The 15215-nt window shown below is 37.5% G+C and overlaps 1 protein-coding gene across 21 annotated transcripts in view; it reads left to right on the top strand.

Annotated features, from left to right (window-relative positions):
- Nucleotides 1–15215, top strand: part of DLG2 (discs large MAGUK scaffold protein 2) — a 2194174-nt gene that overhangs the window by 1684440 nt on the left and 494519 nt on the right. The gene's annotated exons all lie outside the window — the stretch shown is intronic.

Genomic DNA, 15215 nt, shown 5'->3' with positions numbered 1-15215 from the left:
GCAGAAAATTAGGTTAGATAAGGAAGCAGGAAGCAGAAGATGTAGGACTTTACAGGTAATGAGAAAGTGTAGGTCTAATTTTAAGTGCATTGAGAATTCATTGAAGAGTACTAATCAGGAAAACTGATCTGATTTATGTTTTTTTTAAAAAAAAAAAAAAGTTCTGGCTGCTGTGTGGAGTAGAGAGACCACTGAAAAAAACAGGGAAAAGATTATGACATCTGGGACTGAAGTGAGGGGTAGCAATGGAAGAGAAGAGGAATAGAGAAATCCGAGCTATATCTCAGAGCAAGGTTTATTCAGACTGGCTTATTCAGACTGTTTTGACCACTGACCATTTTTATAGTTTTTATTACCTATGGAGCAGTCTTTCAGGAACACATTTGTTCTTTGTTTCTTCTTGTTATTTGTTTCTTCTTGTTTTGTTATTTGTTTCTTCTTGTTTTGTTTTTCTTATCTCTGACTATTTGACTTTGTGGATTAGAACTGGTTAGAAGCCAGACCACTGTTCGTCGAATGTTTCTACTCACATGCCCTTAACTTAGAAAATAAACTTCTTGTCCTCAGGCTCTGAGGTAGAACATGAAGATTTCTGCCCAAGCATAAAACACATAAAATCTTGTATATTTTATCACAAAAGCTTGCAGAATATTGTTTGCTTTAAAGTAAAAATATCCTTATTACAAACTACATTATTTTTCTTCCAAGTCTTAAAATGAAATCGACACACCAGAAAGGTTTTCTGAAGGTATTCGTAATCCCTGGCAAATACCACAAACCCCAAGGTACACTTAAGTACCCAAGTTTGAGAAACATTGAGCTAAGTTACACAAACTTGCCATTTATTAATTGGGTTTTATATAAACTGTCCCTTAATAATGGCTCAAGGTTTATGGTACCCATTAGAAACAAGCTCTTGAAGGATCAGACAACACCTCATCAGAGTACAGTACAAGCATGTTCTAGCCTCTCTTCTTTTTAGTTTACATTTAATGACTTAAAACCGTTCCTGAATGAACTAGAAGTTTCTTCTTATACAGGAAAGAAATCTTTTCTTACATGCTTTTGATGCAGGATTTCTCTTGTCCCCTTAACTGGACTCGAGATAGGGGCACTCTTTCTCAACCCTGCCCACTGTCCTCAACCCTTTGTGGGAGGGAGCATGTGAGTGAGTGAGTGAGTGTGGGATCCAGCTGGTTGCTTCAGGCACTGGCACATGAGCAAGCTCCAGGTGGGGCCCATGGCCAGACCAGGCATGTCTCCTGGAGGGGAGCGTGGTGGCATCCAGGTGAGGGTGCCCGTAATCCTAAGCCCCAGAGAGGGTGTCACAGTACTCTTTTAGTTCTGCCATTTGCAGACAGCAGTATGTTAGCAGCTCAGTTGGCCCCTTGCCTCATGGAGGGGCGGCTGCCCTCCTCTGGTGATGGCAAGGTCTGGTGTGACAGCCTTTCTGGGTACCTGCACTCAGTGGTCCCAAGATCTTGTCCAGCATCCACGAAGAATGAGGTCACACAGATGATTAAATGATAGTGAAGGCAGAGAATTTGACTGAGCAATGAAAACCTCTCTCAGCAGGGAGGGGAGCCAGAGAGGGGACAGGAAGAACAGGCCTTCTTCCCTGAAGTCAGGCTGTAGTCAGGGTTCTCTGGAGGAACAGAAATAATAGGATGGATGCATAAGAGGAGATGTATACATAAGGGGAGTTTATTAAGGAGCATTGACTCACATGATCACAAGGTGCATTCCCACAATAGGCCATCTGCAAGCTGAGAGGCAAGGAAGCCAGTCCAAGTCCCAAAATCTCAAAAGTAGGGAAGCCAACAGTGCAGCCTTCAGTCTGCGGTCAAAGGTCCAAGAGTCCCAAAGCTGAAGAACTTAGATTCTGTTGTTTGAGGGCAGAAAGCACCCAGCACAGGAGAAAGATGTAGGCTGGAAGACCAAGCCAGTCTAGTCTTTCCATGTTCTTCTGCCTGCTTTTATCCTAGCTGCACTGGCAGCTGATTAGATGGTGTCCACTTCAGTTGAGGGAGGGTCTGCATCTCCCAGTTCACTAACTATTGGCTGAGTCTAGGGTCTTTATATGCGTAGGATGAGGGCAGGACAGGCCATAGGTAGTTTTGGAAAAGACAACATTTGATTGGTAAAAAGGCATTATCCAGAAAGAACCAATTGGGAGAGAGTGGGTGAACAGGAATAGAAGTTATCACTTTGGGCCGTGGGTTTTAGGCTGTTATTTTTGCTTGAAGGTGGGGTTTCATTGGTTACCCATCCCTATCTGCCTAGGCAGTTGGCTGCCTCCTGTCACTATCACTTTTAGTCAAGTGTGGTGGAAAACAGCTAGGGTACCCTAAGCAGGCAACTGACCCTGCTTTAGAATTATAGTAGAATAACAGAGTGATTAGGTGTGTGGGTCCTGGAGCTACCATGCTTAGGTTTGAATCACACCATTTCCTAGCTGTGTGACCTTGAGTCAGTTATGTAACTCCCCTTTGCCTCAGTTTTGTCACTTATAAAAGGGGCAAAATAATACTTTCTACCTCATACGTTTGTTGTGACAATAAACTAAGTTAGTACATGTAACATGCTTGGAAAAAATAAGTACCTGATAATTGTCTGCTGTTATTAATACTATTGAAAAAACAAGGATTTTAAGATGAACTATGATACAAATAAAACCACTTTTTGGTAAATATCCTCTAATTATTTATGGAACTGTAGCCAACAATATTTTTCAGCTGCTCAAACATGTTGTAATCTATGTATATAGATTTTTCAACTTACTTATCTTGCAGAACACATTAGAATATCTTATTACAGAGAGTCATATAGTCTGACAGCTTTACTGAGAATCTTAATTTTTATGACTACAATGAATATCTAATACCAGCTGCAATGAAAATCTAATACAGAATTCAGTGGAACCAAATATTGTATAAACTAGTCTATCAGTTTCCCCTCTTTCTAAAATATGATTGTTTGATGGAAAATTTGTTGATTTTGCCCTTTTAAAAAATTCATAGTGACTCTCAATAGCTAACTCTAGGTAGCTTTTCCCTTAAAAAGTTCTGCAAAACATGACATCAGACTCCTTACAGACTTTACAAAGTTCATTATAAAACTTAACCAAATTAAAGATTCACGAACAAATGTCTCTGAGATTTTGTTTTGCTCTATGTTGCATTTCTGATTTCTCCAACATAGAGACTGGTACTATAATGTATGTTTTGAAGTAAAGTATAGAAATGAAAGGGGAGAGTGAGACAAAACTAGTGAGACAGATAGATCGTTATGTGGAAGCCTCAAGGAGAGTTTTCTCTTTATTAATGTAAATAAACAATAAAGAGAAAACTTTAACCTCACAAAACTTTAAACCACTTAGGTTTACTTACGTAAACCATGAAGAATGATTCATAGAACTATCCTACTAGAATTAGGAAGCAGAGAGAGTGGGTACACTAATGGGGAATCTAACAAATCTTAATTCACAAGGGGAACATTCAAATATATATTAGAAAACACGTTAAGCTGCTGTTTGCTTTCAAGGAAATAAATATTAGCAAAAATGCAATAGTAATGAGAAATTTAAAACTGTCTCCTATAGATAGTTACCATTTCCCATGTGCTTCATGAGTTAGCCAGACATAAACACACAACACTATGCTCTATAATTTTATGGAAATGGTTATTGCATATATATAGCTATTGTTGCTATACATGTAAAATTTGAATAATTATTTAATCAATGTTGCATTACATTTTTAATGGAGTAAGTGCATCCTTGCTTTCATTCTTTAGTTCATTGATGCAAAAAAGGATTGATGATAGGCAATGGAGAATTTTGGAGGGACCGCTGTAGAAGCCAACCATCAGTTGGTCCGTATCCTCTTACAAGTTAACCACTATCACGAACACAATGTGCAGCTTATTTCTGGCCATAATCTGTATGACACTGAAAGAGGGTGTATACTGTGACTCAAGAAAACAGACACAGTCTCTTCTTCTAGGAGTTTATTTTCATATTCATACATCCATAAGGTGATAATATAGGACAAGAAGATAGCTGATTCCTAAATGCCCACAGATGTATACTTTAGCAATTGTCCATGACACTTTGCAATCCCTGGGTGATTTCCTGCCATCTCATGTATCAGTGGTCCCCAACTTTTTGGCACCAGGGGCCACTTTCATGGAAGACAATTTTTCCATGGACAGGTGGCAGGGTTGGGATGGGTTTCCAGACGAAACTGTTTCACTGTTCCACCTCAGATCATCAGGCATTCAATTATCATAAAGAGCATGCAACCTAGATCGTTCGCATGTGCAGTTCACAATAGGGTTCGCTCCTTTGAGAATCTAATGCCAGAGGCTGATCTGACAGGAAGGGAAGCTCAGGCAGTAAAGCTCACAGCTCACCTCTTGCTGTGTGGCCAGTTCCTAACAGGCCATAGACCTGACCGATAGTGGGGGTTGAAGACTCCTGTCCTATGTCATTAGCTGCTGTGGGTGAGGTTACTATATTAATATTAGTAATTACCTGAACAAAATATAGGAAAATTGTGAGATACAATCATTGCATTCCAAGGACATTCTTACGACACTATCAATTTATAAATTTCGTAAGTTTTGGGTTATGTCGTTCATTTTTTGCTTCTAGGTAATTGTATTAATATAGATAATGGGGCAAACTATAACTGCATAAAAACACATCTTGAAAATACTGCTTCATATATTTCTCCAGATATTTTTTCCATCTTTATATCCATTTGCTTTTTATTACCTACTAATCTACCTTATAGCCCTCCTTAATTTTTTTCTTTCAATGTTTTATTTTTGTCTAATTTCATTTTCTCTGATTATAAAAGTAATATATATTTGTAGAAAAACTGTAAAATAAACAAAAATATAAAGAAAAACTACTAAAATTACTATTTTTCCTACCACAGAGAGATAATCACTTGAAATATTTTCCTTTGAGTTTTTTCCATGTCTGTATGTTTATTTATGTAATTTGGACCATACTATGTACAATGAGAGAGTTTTCGCTTTTTTTTTTTTTTTTTTTGCTTTAACATTATATCCTGAGAATTTTCTAACGTTCTGAGTCTTCAAAAACACGTTTAGTAGCTGTATAATGGCCTATCGTATAACTGAACCATACTTTACATAATTACTTTCCTATTAATAGATATTTATTTTTAGGATTTTCTTATCATGCTTATACAATCTTTCTGCCTTCATCTCTTGATTATATATGCATTTAATATAAATGCCAAATTTCCACTGCCTAATCAGCATCTCACTTGGTTGTCTTATAAACATTGCATATTTAATATGTCCAAACACAAACTCTTGCTTTTTATTCCCAGTCTGCCCTTCCATAGTCTTACTCTCTTTTTTTTGAGACAGGGTCTCACTCTTTCCCCCGTGCTGGAGTTCATTGGTTTGATCTCAGTTCACTGCAGCCTCAACCTCCTGGGGCTCAAGCAATTCTTCCACCTCAGCCTCCCAAGTAGTTGGGATAGCAGGCACATGCCACCATACTGAGCTAATTTTTGTATTTTTTGTAGAGACAGGTTTTCACCATGTTGGGCAGGCTAGTCTCAAACTCCCAAGCTCAAGAGATCCCCCTGCCTTGGCCTCCCTAAGTGCTGGGATTACAGGCGTAATTGGATTACCACACCCAGCCTGTCTTCCTCTTCTTAATAAATGGCGGTTCTATGGGAGCTGTTGCTCAGGTCACAAACTTGGGGTTTGCCTTCTCTTTTTTTCCACCTTTCATATTCCATATGTAGTCCATCAACAAATTCTATGGGTTTTATCTTCAAAATACATTCACAGTGTGCCACATTCCACTACCAGCACACTAGTCAATTCATATCATCTATCATTTGATTATTGCAATAGCTCCCTAAACAGCTTCCATTTCTGCCTTTGTTACTCATGCTGCACCAAACATTACTCTTTTAAATTCAGATCACGTCATCTGGAGTGAAATCTAAAGCCCTTGTTTATGAGGCTCTTTATGATTTGACTCCAGCTGGCTGCTCTGACCTCATCCCCCACCACTCCCTTCACTGATACTCAGACTTCCTTGCTACTTGATCACAGTAGGCATACTTTGCTTCAGGAAGTTTGTGCTTGCCACTCCTGCTGCCTTGAATGTTTTTCCCTTCCATGGCCACATATCCACATGGTTTGCTTCTCTTTCTTCAGCTCTCTGGTCAAAAGCCATTTTATCAGAGAAGCCATCTCAGACCCCAGATAAATATCACCCATCCATGATCACCCTTTTGTCCTGTATTCCCTTTTATTTTTCTCCCTAGTGCTTATTCCTGCTTGACATCATTTTTATTTGAGTATTTGTTTGTTGTCTGTCATCCTGCGCTGGGCTATAAGCTTTATGACTCAGGGACTTATCTGTTTTGCACATTGATTAGCCCCAGCACAAGTAAGAGTGTCTGGAACATATATAATACTCAGTAAACATTTGTGTACTGAATATAGTAAAATTAATGAACATTTACAGAACTCTTGATATTGCTGTCAGATTGGTTTATTGAATTTTTTTGGTCTCAGTTTACATTCCCATCAGCTGTATATGGAAATGCTTGTTTTAATACTGTATCTAATTTAAATGCTTATGTCTCTTAATTTATCTTTAATTCCCGTGTTTTCTCTTTCTCCTTTTTCTTGCCATTTCTATTCATTTATTTTATTAATCTCTCGTTTCATTTATTCAATCTTTCACTTTCTATACTTAGATTTATTCAACAAATATTTGCCAGTGTTTAGTGTCTTCAAAAAGACAGTAAAGTTGAAGTGTAGAGGCGGGGCAGGCAAGTAAACTCAAAAATATAATAGAGGTGATACATGCTGTGTTGGAGAGCAGTACTGAAAGCTATGTGGAGTTCAGAAAAGGCATCTAATCCAGACTGATGAGTCAGGAACAGCTTCTTCCAGGGGGTGACTGAGATTGGAAAGGAACAACAGGAATTAGCCACTAGTATCTAAGACTTCCTTGTGACAGCTTCAGTAGGGTCCAGGGTATAAGGGGAGACGATATTGTAAAAGGTACACGCAAGGATATTTAAGCAAGAGTTCTATTTATTCTATGGCCCAAGCCATTTGCTTGTTTTTGTTTGTTTGCTTGTTTTTTGAGATAGGGTTTCACTCTTGTTGCCCAGGCTGGAGAGCAATGGCACGATCTCAGCTCAATGAAACCTCGTCTCTCACATTCAAGCTATTCTACTGCCTCAGCCTCCCAAGTAGCTAGGATTACAGGCACGCACCACCATGCCCAGCTAATTTTGTATTTTTAGTAGATGCAGGGTTTCACCATGTTGGTCAGGCTGGTCTCAAACTCCTGACCTGAAGTGATCCACTCACCTCAGCCTCCCAAAGTCCTGGGATTACAGGCATGAGCCACTGCACCTGACCGTTTGCTTGTATTTTTTACAAACAATATTCAGGGCCAGAACATCTTCAGTTATGAGCATATATTAATTAAATACTTCTTAGAATTCATAAGAATTATGGTAATAGTAATAACTGATATTTGTGTAATACCTTTCAGTTTACAAAGTGCTTTTATATACATTGGTTAATTTGCATAGTAATTCCAGGAGGCAGCTATAATTACCCCCTTTTACACATGAGGTAACTGATGTTGACTAACCCAAGGCTGACTCAGCTGGTAAGTGATGGAAGCTACAAGAGATCAAACATTATATAAAATGTACAGTCCATATAGAAAATAAGAGGTAAATAGATTAGGCTTAACATCTGGGAACTAGGCTCCAAATTATAACTTATAAAACTTATGATGATTAATCCCAGTTGTTTTTAAAGGTCCATTATTGAAGGCCCTACCCATAGTCTTGTGTAATTCATTTTTTTTTCAATTCTAGTATTTCTACGATATTTATTTCTTTAGAGGCAGGAAGGTAAGCGGAAGGAAGTAGCATGACTTTTGGAACTGGGTAAGCCTAGGCACATGTCAAGGGGGAAACATGAAGATACTAGTCAAAAGATACAAAGTTTCAGTTATGCAGGATGAGTAAGTGCTATAAATCTAATATACAGCATGGTGACTATAGTTAATAATACTACATTGTATCCTAGAAATTTGCTAAAGATTAATTAAAGGTTCTACTATTAAATGGTTCTATGACCTTGGGCTATTTATCCCTTGGTTTGTTTACCTGTAATTAAGAGATAATAACTTAGTTGGCAGGGTGGTGTTGAAAAATAGAGATACCATATGGAAATCAAATGATTGGCATTTAACGTATGTTAAATTGCTTCCTCCTTCCCCATCCTCACAGGAGCAACAATTCTTATTTTTTATTGTTGATAATCTAAAAAGATATTAATCCAAGAAAATGGCAGTAAGGAAGGGAAAAGATCATTAGATTTAAAACCTATTTGTGTAGTTATCACATACAACATGGTATTGAATCTTAAAGAGCTATGGGAAAGGAACACCATTTGTTGAGATCTGCTTGGTGCTGGATACCTTTCATATATTATCACATTTAACCTACAATCTCAGTTAGTTTACTTCGTTTCTACAGTGCTTCTAAACCCATTAGAGAAAAAGAATGTTTCATACTCTCTTGTAAATTATTTCTAATCAACACTGGAGACCATGGGGACAACAATATTAGAAAAAATGTAAAAATTCATTTTGAATTAATGTTAATAATTGTTGTCATTTACTGAATTTCTACCATATATATGCCAATCTATGCTAAGTATTTTCCATAAAATATCTCAATTAATTTTTGCGATTGGTATTATTATTTTCACTTTATGCATGAGTAAGCAGAAGCAAGAAAGATTAGTGAAAAAGATAAATATTTGTCCAGCATAACAATGTGTTAGACACTCTACGTATATAAACCCATTAACCTTCCCATCACTCCATGAGGTAAATCCTATTTTTATTCCCATTTTACAGATGAAAGCTAGGCACAGAGCAGTTAAGTACTTGCCTCCATAGCTAGTAATGAGCAAAGCTGTTGTCTAAACATAGGCAGTTGGGCTCCAAAATCCTTATCTTTATGCTATTAACATGCAGTTGGTATATAACAAGATCAAGAGTCAGACCAACTCAAGTATGGCTTTTTTTTTCCAGTACTACATCGGTAGCATTATTAACTTTAAGATTTCTGGAATTTTCTCTCTGTTTCAAGCTAGTCTTGGTTTTTCTTTTACTCAGAAAGGTAGAACTAAAGTTTTATGTGGTTGCCTCTTCCCAGAAACACAACCTGTTCCAGAAAGCAATCAACTTCCATGGAGTGCCAGGTAGGGAGTCAGTCCTTAATGCCCGTCATTCTGGCCATTACACCAGACCCCGTGTGGCTGCCTTAATGAGCGTTTGCTGAAAGAACTTAGCTGTGGTCGTGAGGGTGTCTCACTGCATGTAAACATTTAAATATCCACCCCCATCCTAGGTTTTCTTTAAATAATTGGATTGACCTTGAAGTAGAACAATGTGAGTCCTTTCTCATGTATACTCCTTCCTAATGGGAATGTTATCAACTGATCCATTGGAGCCTGAGATTTTATTTTTTGGTTTGCTTTAATCTTTTTCTAAAGTCTCATTTTCCACCTTGAGATAAGAGATGAAGGCAAAATGAAATAGCTGAAATAAATGTGATAGTGAAAGATTTCAAAGCCAATTTTGCGAAGCCTTGCTCTGAATTTATAATAGTATTAGTAAACTGTCACAGCTATCAAGTACTGCACAGATACTTTCCTGTTTCTCATTTTAATTCCTATGACTTTATACAAAATGGACAGAGAGATGCCATTATATCTATTGTACAGATTTGGAACCTGAGATGATAGATTCCACGATTTCACCTTTGACAATTAGAAAGTAAGTGACAAACTCAGAAGCCAGAAGCCAGAAGGAGGATAACATTTTGGTTAAGAGAACAGATGTTAGACTCAAAAGATTCTGGGCTCACCATTTACTAGCTATTTTTGGATGAGTTATGTAACTTCTTTGTGCCTCAGTTTCCCCATCCATGCCTATGCCATGGGTTATTATCAGGATTAAATAAATTAATCCATGTAAAACACTTCAAACAGAGCCTGGCACAAAATGAGCTACATTCAGGGTGGCCATTATTATTATTAACGTTGACTTTTAGTCCAGGAAACCATAGTGATTATAGGACTGGCTTCCACTGTGATGATAGTTGAGCTAGCTGGGAGTGGTAGAGTGAGGTTAAGAAGTGAATGCGGGGGAAGCACTCTTCCAGCTAGCCTAATAAAACATACATTTACACTACACTTATACCTGTATTAAGAATAGATTTTGTGACTTTATATTGATTCAGTGATGTTTTCTCTATATTTCAATGCCATTTAAAAACATATATTGATGTTAATTAAGAAGAATCTGTCAAAAACCAGGCCTAATTGTAAAAGTCATGCAAAAAGAAAAGTCTATGTGTTAAAGAAACTGATTATTCATTACAAAACTTAAAAAAAATCTAGAATGTTGAGTAATCACAAATATTTGCATTCCCCAAATATTCAGGTTTCCTATTCAGGCATCATAAATTTTAAAAAGTAAATGCAGTGGTTATTTTTGTAGAGCATCATTATATAGGCACAGAAATTAAATATATGGATAGCAACATCTATCATGATGCTTTCCAGTTCCCAGAAGTGGCATTAATTCCATGGCTTCACTGCATAATATTAACTTGGATCATATACTGTTGAAGTTTCATACAGAGTATACATCTAAATCCATATAATGTTGAGAGTAGCTCTAATAAGGTTATACTGAATTTAAATTTGTGAGAACTAAGGGAAACTATGTAGGAGTTGCAACTGAGCGTGGCACTCACAGTGAGAATGTGGTCTGCCCGACTAAAGCAAGGTAGGGCTATCCCCAGAACCATTGTTTTCTGCAGCTTAGAGAAAAATACTTGTTTAAATTCTGCTTACAAAAATTTTTAAAGAATTACCGTGTGTGTGCATGTGTGTGTATTCACCAGTGAAATAATGAAAGTCACTATTTTTTTCTTTCCTTGAAAAAAGAACTTAATATTTACACTCTACAAATATTAACATTTATCCATGGAATATAATTAAGTCAAAATAAGTTAGAGCAATAATTTGTATTCTATAGTACTGAAAGAGTTAATGTCATTCAAAAATGTGACTATTTCAGACCTTTTTCAAAAAGAGCAGGTCTAATTGTAGTTCTCAACTCTGACAGCCCATTAGTCACGTGTGAAATCTCTTTAAAAAACAGAGTCCTTAGCCCCATGCCAGATCTACCAAATCTGGATGTCCAGGGTGGAAGTGGGACATAAGTATCAAAAACAGAACTAAAATATCCACAGATGATTCTGATGCACAGGTAGATTTGGGAATCACTGGCTTAAATTCACTGTGTCTTTGACCTCAGAAAATCATATTATCAGAAGTTGGCTAGGTGTGGTGGCTCGAGCCTGTAATCCCAGCACTTTGGGGGTCCAAGGCGGGTAGATCACCTGATGTCAGGAGTTCGACCAGCCTGGCCAACATGGTGAAGCCACATCTCTCCTAAAAATACAGAAATTAGCCCGCAGTGTTGGGGGGAACCTGTAATCCCAGCCACTCGGGAGGCTGAGGCAGGAGAATTGCTAGTACCTGGGAGTCAGAGGTTGCGGTGAGCCTTGATTGTGTCATTGCACTCCAGCCTGGGCGACAGAGTGAGACTCTGTCAAAAAAAAAAAAAAGAATGAATGAAAGAGAGAAAGAGAAAAAGAAGGAAGGAAGGAAGGAAGGAAGGAAGGAAGGAAGGAAGGAAGGAAGGAAGGAGGGAAAGAGGGAAAGAAGGAAAGAGTGAAGGAAAATCATATTACCAGAAGTAAAAGCAAAATGTAAAAAGTAAAAGCACATTAGAAAACACACACATACACACACACACACACACACACACACACAAACACACACAGGCATTTCTCTCATAGGGTAAGTTTTCATTAAAATAGCGGACGACCCTAAACCACTGAGACTACTAGTGATAATGTGCAAAGAAAATCATTGCTCCTGAGCAAGAGTTACCAAATACAGAATTTGTACAGCAGTGTTAAGATTTTACAACTAAAGGCGTCTGCTATTTAAAAACACCTGTAGCAGATATGCACTTTATAAATACATTTTGATAGAGATTATTTTATTTTCTTTAAATCCAAATATATAATAATAGGCTCTATCTTGCCTGCCTTTTCTCTCAGAGCTCACCCTGAGCATCAACACTTTAGGAGCTCAGATTTTTGAGGAATGAAAACCTGGAAGAGAGAAGTCTTTGGGAAAATTCTGCCTTTCTTCCTGTATTACAGATCTCTACTGAGGGAAGGGAATATAAAGGTCTGGTTGTCTGCTTCAGACTTGGGAAGAAAAAACAGGAAGCTCAAAACACACATTAATATTTCAATTATCCTACTCCCTCCCATTTATTTATGTATTTATTTATTTTTGAGACAGTCTCCCTCTGTTGCCCAGACTGTAGCACAGTGATGAAATCTTGGACCGCTGCAACCTCTGCCTCCCGAGTTCAAGCGATTCTCGAGCCTCAGCCTCCCGAGTTGTTGGGATTATAGGCACGCGCCACCATGTGCCACCATTATGAAAAAGCTATATGTAATATCCACCGTGAAAGTTTGTTGTTGTAAAGATTAAAGGTATTGGTATTTGTGACCATAGAGTGACTAAGAAATTTGGGGACCCTTCATTCTTGTAATAATCTGGAATTCAACCATTTCCCTCCTCTACTTCACCATCTAAAAAACCTAATTCCAGATTTTAGGCAAATCACATAGATTTTATAGAATATTTCTTAAGGAGGCAAAAGGGAAGATTATGGGGTGACTTTGCTCCAAATTTTATATTCTGTATACCACCCTGCTGCACGGAGGTGTTCTGGGCTAACCTCAAGATTCTGTGGAGCCCATTGGCTCTTTGATATTTTGACCATTACTTTTCACTGTGCCTGGCTTTTATTACAGCTCTCTAACAGTTTTGTTTCCTGGTGTCTATCTAAGCTGTGATTGGAATGTATTGTCCTAAAACTTCTCTCATCTGTTGAATCTATTCCGGATTGGTTAGATATAATAGACAGAAGGTTTGGCTCTATTGCTAGCCTTTTTAAAAAATCTCTTCCATCTAGTTCTGTTATTCCCTGTGTCCTCATTCCAGTAGTTCACTTAACAGCACCTCTAACTTCCATTGGCTGTACTGGGCCAGTCAGGATCGGTAATAAAGCACAGTTTTCTCTAGATCCTCACAACAGGCAATTAATGCTGTCTTTGTTGGGCTTCATGACTAGTCATCTGTCCCTCAGTTTAATTTGTGATCTTACTCAACCTGCTTGAAAGACTTTGGCCAACAGTGTACAAGAAAACAGCTCTTATTTATTTATTTATTTACTTTTCAAAAGGTTTTGGCAGAACAGGCAGTGTTTGATTATATGAATACATTTAGTGGTGATTTCTGAGACTTTAAAAGAGCATAAACGGGAAAGCCATATGTATGGTTGCCTTAAGAATGTGTTTTGTCAGTGAAGGAAGAGTGTCTATTTCCCTCCCATAATGCTTAGTCATTTTTAGCTTATTTTGTCAAATACATACACACATCTCCAAGACGAAGTAATGGTTAAGGGAAGAATTTATGTCAAGAGCAGATTTTTATCTTCCATATCACCTAGATTAGTATCTGGTACATAAATATAGTTGTTTGCTTAGTATGTACCATATGGCAGGTGATTTGTGAAGGCTTTGCATATATTATCTCATTTAATCCTGTAGCAGCCCTATAAGGTAGGTCCTAAAAAGCCATTTCCAGATAAGGCAGCCAAGATTAAGGCAATAGGGATATTCCCTGTAGTCACACAGATAGGTGGAAGAACAGTGTTTGAACCCAGATCTTCTAGCCCAAAAGCTTGTGCTCTTTCCACCATGTTCATAGCCTCCCAATGTGTTTTCTAAGGGCAGTAAATATGTTGAGTGAATAGATGCACCAGTAAAAAAGACTACACTTGCTGTAAATTTGCTTTAATTTTGTGTCATCTTTTCTATAAAATGGCTTTAGCTAGCACATAATTTCCCCAAAGTAGACTAAATTTTAAATAGAATCTTGTTAGTAACAGAATATATTTGCATAACTGAAGACATTTGAGGTCGGGCGCGGTGGCTCACGCCTGTAATCCCAGCACTTTGGGAGGCCGAGGCGGGCGGATCACGAGGTCAGGAGATCGAAACAATCCTGGTTAACACGGTGAAACCCCGTCTCTACTAAAAATACAAAAAATTAGACGGGCGCAGTGGCAGGCGCCTGTAGTCCCAGCTACTCGGGGGGCTGAGGCAGGAGAATGGCGTGAACCTGGGAGGCGGAGCTTGCAGTGAGCCGAGATTGCGCCACTGCACTCCGGGCTGGGCGAAAGAGCGAGACTCCGTCTCAAAAAACAAAAAAAAAAATTAAATACAAAAAAATATATTTAAGGAAATCAAAAGTACCCATAATCCCACCATTCAGATAAAGCACTATTAACATGTTGGTAACTTTTCCACCTTAACCTATGGATGTACAGATATGCCTCTTACTAAATTGGCATCAAACTATATATACAGATTTATAACTATTGCTCAGCTTATATCATTAATAATTCTTAATGTCATTTAGAAAACATGAAATAGTGGGAGAAAATAAAAATTTTACGTAGACATATTATTCATAAATGATATTGAACAAATTCCCTGGCATATGTTTCTAGACTCCTCTTAATCTCATTCTCTACTAAGTAAAATTGGGATCATACTTAATATTTTTTATTATTCACAAAAACTGAATCAAACTATATCTATTATTTCAACTAGCTTTTTTCACTTAATAATATGTTGTGTCTATCTTTATATGTCATCAAATTTACTTACATAGGAATGTTTTTAATACCTACATTAAAACTATATTCAATGATAATGAATTTTTTTCACTTAATAATATCTTGTGGCTGTCTTTATGTGTTATCAAATTTACTTACACAGGAATGTTTTTAATGCCTACATTAAGACTGTATTCAACACTAATGAACATAAATATTTTTTCCAGTGGTTTGCTTCTACAAATGCTGTGACAATGACAATTCTGTGAACACCTATTGTACTCAGTTTTGTAGAACAGATTTCTGGAAGTAACATTTCTGAACT

This window comes from Symphalangus syndactylus, chromosome 6, assembly GCF_028878055.3.
Source record: "Symphalangus syndactylus isolate Jambi chromosome 6, NHGRI_mSymSyn1-v2.1_pri, whole genome shotgun sequence".
Classification (NCBI taxonomy): Eukaryota; Metazoa; Chordata; class Mammalia; order Primates; family Hylobatidae; genus Symphalangus; species Symphalangus syndactylus.
This window is presented reverse-complemented; position numbering and strand designations above follow the sequence as displayed.